Source organism: Fundulus heteroclitus, chromosome 21 (genome assembly GCF_011125445.2).
Source record: "Fundulus heteroclitus isolate FHET01 chromosome 21, MU-UCD_Fhet_4.1, whole genome shotgun sequence".
NCBI classification, from domain to species: Eukaryota; Metazoa; Chordata; class Actinopteri; order Cyprinodontiformes; family Fundulidae; genus Fundulus; species Fundulus heteroclitus.
The window spans coordinates 17,750,979-17,759,572 of NC_046381.1; positions in this window are offsets into that span (position 1 = coordinate 17,750,979).

An 8,594-nucleotide genomic window follows, 5' to 3' on the forward strand; every position below is an offset into this window, starting at 1 on the left:
TGCTGGAGATAAGCACCAGCACCCCTCGCAACCCCACAAGGGACAAGCGTAACAGAAAATGGATGGATTGATGGATAGTTTAGTGACCAAAACAGTTTGGAATAGGGAGTCAAAAGGCCTATTTACACTACACTTTTTTAACCGAGCCGAGTCGAGACCAGTCTGAGCTTGGATCAGTTAACCAAGCCAAGACGACCGTTTACACACCACACTATCCCAGTTCCTTGGTTGCTCCTCGCCTCCTAGTGGCAATCTGCGGTACTACCGCTCTCTGGGATTGAAGGCGGGACCGAGCAAATCAAAATGGCGGCACCCGTAACATTCAGGATGTTATGGTTAAACAGAGTCGGCTTTTGGGACGTGGATAAGACAAACAAACGTCTAATAAGGATTTACAGACGCAGGAAACATTGACAGATGCTGAGGTTCATCACACTGCTAAGCAGAATCATCTCTGGAAATCGTGTGGCACAGTAAGGAAGCTAGTATTATTATGAATGTCTGAAATTTGTCTGAATGGAGTGTGAATCGGGACGTGCAGCCAGACACGCCGGAAAAACCGCGGACAGTCAGCTGACTGTAAGGGGATGACGCGGTCTGCTCATGCGCTCTTTATCAGATAACAGGGCCAGAAAAAAAAACAACCAGGCCGAGACCTGCTCAGGAACTGGTCTGCAGTTAGCACTGTCTGGTTCAGTCTGCTGACCATTTACACACAAGAGTTATCTCGGTTACCAAGCTCGGACTGGTCTCGGCTCGGTTAATAAAGTGTAGTCTAAACGGGCCTAAAGGCAAGGCATGGACAGACGCATGCCACTCAAGAGCACATCTACATTTGTTTAACATAAATAGGAGTTACATACAAAAACATTTTACAGAAGATACTATGGGATAATTTTCGTGTTAGAGTAGTGGTGTGATGTAAAATAATGTAGGTTAGGATTTCGGTTAATGATGTACTAGTAATTTGTAGATTAAGGGCAAGGGTCAGGGTTAAGCATGAATTGAGTTATTTAAGTGTGTGAGGTTGATTACAAAGCCCTAATAAGGCCAGAAATACAAAGGTGTGTGTGTGTGTGTGTGTGTGTGTGTGTGTGTTTGTGTGTGTGGGAGGGGGCCTTGACTGCCATCTCTGTCTTTCACTCACAAAACGGTGAAATTGCCGACAAATCTGGGTCAATTTTAAACGAGAAAACTAGCTATGTTTACATGCACAAAATTTCATGATCAGATTCAAATATATTCAGATTATATAATTGGTTTGTACCGTTTATATGGACACACAATCAATTACTCCGATCATAATGTGTGCGTATATGCACCTGGCTTTATTCAGAATATAACCACTGACATGCGCAGTTATCAAATTTCCCTAAAAGACATAGAAGTACTTCCGTCTTTGCTAAACTACAAAAATAGTAAACAAAGCAGTATTATACGTGTTTGTTTGTCTTCCGAGTGCCCAGGCTGGACTTGCACAGTGTTCTAATTACGGTTGAAACTTACTGAGCAAGCAACAATTTTAAACTCTCATTTTTTGGAACAGAAAGGTTGTATCGGTAAGGTTGTGGGTCAGGCAATTTCCTGACCCACATGAAATCATACGAGAAACACGAAATAAAAGGTAAAGAGGTGTATTTTACAAAGGTTAATATTAAAGTATCTCAACAGAGGTGAGATTGTGAGTCTATGGTTTTGGTGGCATCTGGAATGGAGAGAGACAGATCTAGCCAGGTGTTAAAAAAGGAGTGAATTTTAGCAGAGCAAATAGTGGAGCGTGGTGTACTGTCTGGAGGTGGACGAAATCTGTTGTGTAGGAGATGTAACAGTGAGTTTGTGTTCAAGGAGGAGTTCCGCAAGACTGGAGATTGAAAGAGTTGGGATCCAGAGCGAGTGAACAGAGTGCTGGAGAGAGCAGGCATGCAGATGAAGGCTTGATGTTGAAGCTACAGTGGATAACCATGAGGAGGATGGGTTCTAAAGGAGATCTGCCACAAAGAGGTTTGAATTAGCACTCCAGGGTTGGAGCAGGATTGGCAATCTGGAAGCACAGAGAACATGGAGGTAAGTTTAACAGTGGGGAAAAAACAAAACAGCAATTCTTCCTGAAAGTAACTTAGAAGCTCTAGAAGTTATCAACAAAACCACATAGGGCCGATCGTCCTGCAGCTCCTTATATTCCAATCAATCTCATGAGGTGAATTGAAAATGTGCAGTCTTCAGCAAGCCAGCCATGCCCTCCAGCAGAGATTCCCAGTTCAGAGCGAGGACTCACACAAAAAAAAAAAAAAACACAATCATCAGGATTGTAACTGATAATCTACTAAGTTTTTCGTTCTACACAGGAGTCCCTACTGAGAAAAAATTATAACACTTCAAGGTGGCAACAGCATCAGAAAAGAGCCCTACAGATTATCCACAAACGTGAGTGTCTGGGAATTGATAAGAATTGGTTAATCTTCACATCCCTAAGAAACACTCAGCATTGTAAGATAAAACACCGGACTCAGCAGGCAAAGGTAACAGTGGATATTTAGTAGATATAGACAATGGTAGGATATTAAAAAAGTGCAGTAAAACTTAATTTAACTGTATTAAGGTAAACGTGCCAAAAGTACATAACATGTTCTTGCCTGACCTATTGCCTGAATATGTTCTGATATTTTCCCAGGTCCATGTAAAGTCTAAAATCTTTCCTTGTATATAGAAGTGAAGTCTCATGTTTTTATTGACTGAAATAAACAACTTCACATCAAATACACGTCATTTAATCAACAGTGCGATGCTGTATGGATTTCAAATTCTTTACTAATTTAATAAATAAACATACAATTTGTCTTTAACATCTTTCAATGGTTATCTTTTAATCTTTTAACACGTTAATTCATTTTTATTATATTGAGAATTTTTAAAGAATAATGAAAATTACTATTGTAAAAAATATGAAAATATTTCATGATCTAGTTTTTTGTTTTTTTGATTTGGACTTTTCTTATTAGCCTATCACCTCTCAGCCACCAGTTACCATCCAATCAGCTCAGTAAATTAGCCCACATCAACTCCACCTGCTGCCAGCAATTAGTGTCAACTCGGCTCACCTGTTCACCAACTGACATATACCTGCTTCGGCCAACTCATCACTGACAGAATGTCTCTTATCTTCTCGTTTAGTGCGATGTGCCCGGCTTCTACCGGTTCATATATGCTCAGCCAGATGGACTCTTCCGTTAAAAGTTGCCTGTGTCTGCATGCTGAAGTTCTGCCTGTTTCCCCGTGAGTTCCAGCCGCTTGTTCTGCCTGTTCTGGTGGTTCCTTGGTTCACATCTGTTCTGGTCTGTCACTACCTGCATCCTTTGGTCTCCTGCTCGTTCCTGCCTGCCTGCAGCATCTGCCATGACTCATCTGTCATGTCTGGTTCTGCTTGCCTGCCTCAGCTGTCACTAATCATCCTCACAATAAACCTTTTAAAAACGTAACTCTGTGTCCGGCTGAATATCGGGTTTACAAGCAATATCCATTACATATTATGAAGTTACAGCTAGCGTGAGCAGGCATTCATGAAATGTTGACCTAGACGGTCTGTAAATATCACTTGATTATTAATCAAGGGCATTTTTTTCACAATACCACATGCACAAGCAAGGCATGACCTGTAAGAGCTGTGTAGATTACATACTGGTTTGTGTTCACAAGTGATTATATAACATAAAGATTAGATATAACTTGTAAGATGAGTCTCAGACCACAAGCCTAAGTATTCAGTCTTTAGGGCACAAGTCTAAGTCAAGCCTGAAGTAGTTTATATGATTGAAGTGTGACTCAAGTCAGAGCCCTAAAGGTGCATAGCCACGTTATTTGACATTTTTGCTTTTTAAAATTGTGATAATAGTAATAGTAATGCTCTTCTTAGCCTCTACAGTCTTAAGTACAGACAACATTATAAATAGATTGATTGGTTCTTACCTTGATGCTGTCTCCCTGTTATCCTTGATGTTCTGGTATGAGGCTCTTAGAGGTGCTGTAGATCAGTTTATTTACTCAATAATGGTTGGTCTTGATCATGCCAAGCGGCTGCTTTACCGCAAGGCATTTCAGACGGCTCAGTTCGGCATTATTTAGTAGTCATTTATTAGTGACCATATGGCTTTCTGACAGTTCTGCAGTACTGCCGGTAGATGGCGCTACATCTGTTTATATCTGCTCATCCTGCCCATTGCTGGGGTTCTATTTAGGCTCAAAAAGAACTATTAAGACGCAATCTGAACAGAGACATGGAGCATAGCCTTATTTTACGATAATCAACTGGATTTTGGTATTTTTGGTATAGGCATAAGATGTGATTATATACCTTCTAACTCGAGTCATGATCTCTGTGTCTGAGTCCAGGTCATTAATATAAAACAGTTACCACTTATAACAAATAAATGAAGGTATATTGGCTGTTACACACATTAGTCACACATCACATGAATAATCACATTTTGTAATATTGATTGTGATGCTTCATCAGTACTAAGCTTAGTTTTACATTGCATTTGTTCTGTATGCAATATGAATATGCCCTGTAATTATGTACAATAGAAGACTTCTTGCTGGAGGCTGACGGTCTGCACCCTGTTTATATCATGCTCTCTCCAGTGACTGAACTCCTACAGGAATCTTTCTCTGCAAGTCGATGTTATTTTTATTATGGCACTCAGTGAATAAATCATAAAAATCACAAGAAAAAGTTACTTCACTGGGTTTTTTTCATATTCCATGTATACTTGACAATTGCTCATATGCAGGGAAGAGAGTATTTTTTGGCAGACTTCCAACTCAGACTGACATCGTTCCTGGAAATGAAAACAGATTGTGGCAGTTGACAGGTGGAATAAAAAGGGTTGTACTTTCCTTGATGTTGAAAGGGCTTAGAAGAGATCAAAGTTAGAGGTGACTTTTAATATTAATCCAAGAAAACTATTGCAGAGAACATCAGTAGTTGTTTTTACACTTTTTATTACAACTCTTCATTCTGCTGAAAATCCCAAAACTACGTTAGAATTTCAACATAGGTTAGATTAATTGGGCTTTGTCTGAGTAAGCCAATTAGAACAGGAACAATGTTGCTTTGGTATTTCGTATGTGTATATTTTGGTATGTGCATAAAAGTTGTAGTGTTGGTTAAAGTTGGGATATTAAAAAAAAGTATTTGCAAAACACACCAATAATCCCACCACAGAATTTTCATTGAGCTAAGATTAAATCAAAATAAAAGTTTGTTCAAAAACTCATCACACCCCAAACGTCTCTCAATTTCAAAAAAATTATTAAGGCTTCTCTGTGAATATGGTGGTAAAACTACCACCAAATCAGTGTTTCAAGAACAAATGTGTTTGAAAATCTAATGTTTGAAAAGTGTTGTTCTGATGCAACTCAATAATTTAGATAAAATTATTTTTAAATTTGAGTTTGTCTTCTGGATGGGTTCCTCTGTGTTGAAACTTTGTGTCACTTCTCCAAGAGACTTCTGCTTATAATGCTGAGTTTACCTATAACACCTCAGACTGAAGAAGTTTCACATAGTGGATCAACAAGTTTAATGGTGACAATCAAAACTGGTTGCTCACTTGCAAAAGAGGACCATCTTAAGAGGCCACTTATTGTTCTCAGGAGGCTAAGTCATACTCACAATAAAATCATTGTAATAGGGGAACAATTGGACCCAGAGGTCTCCACTTCTGTTTAATGACAAGCAGTTTGTCTTCATCAAAATGGCTTCCTTTGCTCCCTTACCAACGATCCAGGATGAGAATATCTTGGCTTGAAGATGTTGCTCTTCTTTGGTGGGCCATCCTTTTTGTCAGTGACTGGTTTGTCTCCCCAATGTCTAACTGATTACAGTCCTTATCAGCCTACTTTACTCTGATTGTGCCGGTGGGACTGGATCTTTGGGCTGAACCACTCTTTTCCCTTCTGTGTTTTAAGGCTTGAAAGCCACAGCGATGTCATGTTTATAAAATAAACGTCTCAATTTCCCTAAAATTCACACATATATAGGTGTCTTTCTTACTCCTCCATGTATCGGTATGCAACAATAGGAGAAACTGGGGATCTTATAGCACACTCGTGTTTCTGCCTATAATTTTGTCTCCATTTCCATTTGAAGTATTTAAATTGTATCACTCAAGCATAATGAAGGGGCCGAACAAATCTTAATAAGGATTCATGAGGCATTTTTCAGAGCAGTGGATGCAAAAAGACGAGGTGAAGGTGTGAGTTTTGAGAAAAATCAATACTTTTGCTTTTCTGAGCTGATGGTATTAGGGGTCTTACTACTTAAAAAAATAAGAATTGCTTTTGAACAAACTGTTGTTGAAAATTTATGATTGCACTGTTTAAGTAAGTTGCAGTTATCAACTGATAATTGATTTATAATGAGCTAAAGTAAAATCTGTCAATTTTCTGTGCGATTTGATGAAGAAAAATGTTATCTGGCCCAAAATATAGAGACATCTTCTGATTTGAGAGTAATCTGAGAGTGCATTTTCCCCTTTTTTCACTTCTTTATCCTGCTTTTCGTCAAAGGGGATATTCCCTTACTCCCTGCTGGATTGCCATCAACTGTCATCAGTTGCAGTGAACCTTGAACCAGATACAAGATAAGGGATTTTTCTTTCCTACTTAAGTGTGCGTGCAGCAGTCAGACTGAGCATGAGTCAGGGCTGAAGAAGAGAAGAGCAAACCACAGTGTCTGAGGCCTACCAGGAGACCCCTGATAGGCAGAGCACCGTGTCTCAAATCTCTACCCCAGCGTCATCACCCCTGGTGTTCCCACATCCAGCATGACCAACAACATATTCAGGCAGTGAACGTTGAAAAGTAGCTAGTGGGTGTATCATATGGGACGTAGTTTTTTTTTTATTAATATTATTGTTGATCACTTATCTCATATTTATACGGCTCCTAGACATGGTCTCTTAAACACAGTATTTAAAGGTGCCATGGCATCACTGTATAAACCACTTCATGTAGTTGATATTGTTGCATTTGTTAATTCTCCAAAGAATTTAATAAAAAAAAAATGTCATGTTATTTTGTCAGGTCAAACGTCCCTCCTCAGTAAAAGGGTTGGTTGCGGTAATACCTCCCCCCCTCTCTCTCCACACACACACACACACACACACACACACACACACACACACACACACACACACACACACACACACACACACACACACACACACACACAACTCCATTCTGGTGCCACACTCCGTTCCAAATGGCTGGTTGAAGTGTCTGTGTTGCAGAATATCGCACAGCCAAGGCCAAGCTGACCAACGACTTTAAACTGCCGGCACAATTAAACACAGTGGGACCGAAATAAAAACACAGAGACCGCGGCTTGGTGGGCGGCTTGGCGGGCGGCTTGGCGGGCGGCTTGGCGGGCGGCTTTGCAGGAACCATGGCAAGCCCCATGACGGGCGGCTTGAGCTGCGGTCCCCACTTCACATTCCTGTGTCGTGGGAATATGCAGCTGGGAGGGCTTGCTCTCCTGCACAGTCACAACAGCCTCTGCGGAGGAGAGCCCACAGTGACTGCGGAGGACCACGATGGAGAGAGAAATCTCATTGCAACAGAGAGTTCACTCACCAAGCAACAGGAAAATCATGCAGCTGACGGCGGTCCGCTCGCTCCTCCAAATTCCTCCTCTCACGTCAGACATGCAAGCGCAACTCGCGGCCAGTGCATTAGCTGGGGGGAGGAGGGGAAGTGGAAGGCTGTTTGCTTGATGGTATGCTCTGATTGGAGAATGTGAATAACGTAGAAAGACAACCTATGTAGAAAGGAAACCCATTTTCTGATCTGACTGTTTTTGAGCAAATTAACAAAGCTGACTGGCCCCGAGCTGGTCCTTTGGTACTCACTTTTGATATTCACACAGCCTCATCACTGCACAATAAACCATATTACACACCCAAAACCTCAGAGAAAATAAAATCTGTTGTCATGGCCTATTTAAACAAAATACCTTTCAAAATAATATGTACTATGATAAAACTTCTTTGTTTAAAACAGAAAATCGTTATCATTATTGCTAAAATAATGAAGCATATTGACTTTTGTATTAGAAATTTTGTTCATAATACAATATTTAATTGTTGTTATTTTGAAGTTTATGCATAAACCAGAACAAAATATAGAATAAACATCTACCTTTCATTATACAATAATTTCTTGTTTCTTTTTTTCTATCTTCTAATTACCACTTTAAAAACATTTTCAAGGAACAGGCATATGTAACCAAATGTTTAAGTTGTGCTTTAAATATATTCCATGCTACATATTTCACATTGAAACAGACCTTGCTCATCTTGACAGAGCTCAGAACAAAAGGCAGACGGCATCAAAAGAAGAGTTTTGGCATGCCCTTCAAGAGGTTTGAAGAACTATTCCAGAAAATTACATGAAACATCCACTAAGAGTTTTCTGGGTGTATTAAAAATAAAGAGGGTAGCTGTGTTCAGACTCTGAATGTCTGTTATACTTTAGGTCAATTCATCATTGCATGTTTGAACGTGTTTTAATAAAGGGCCTTTTTCGGTCTCCCTGTC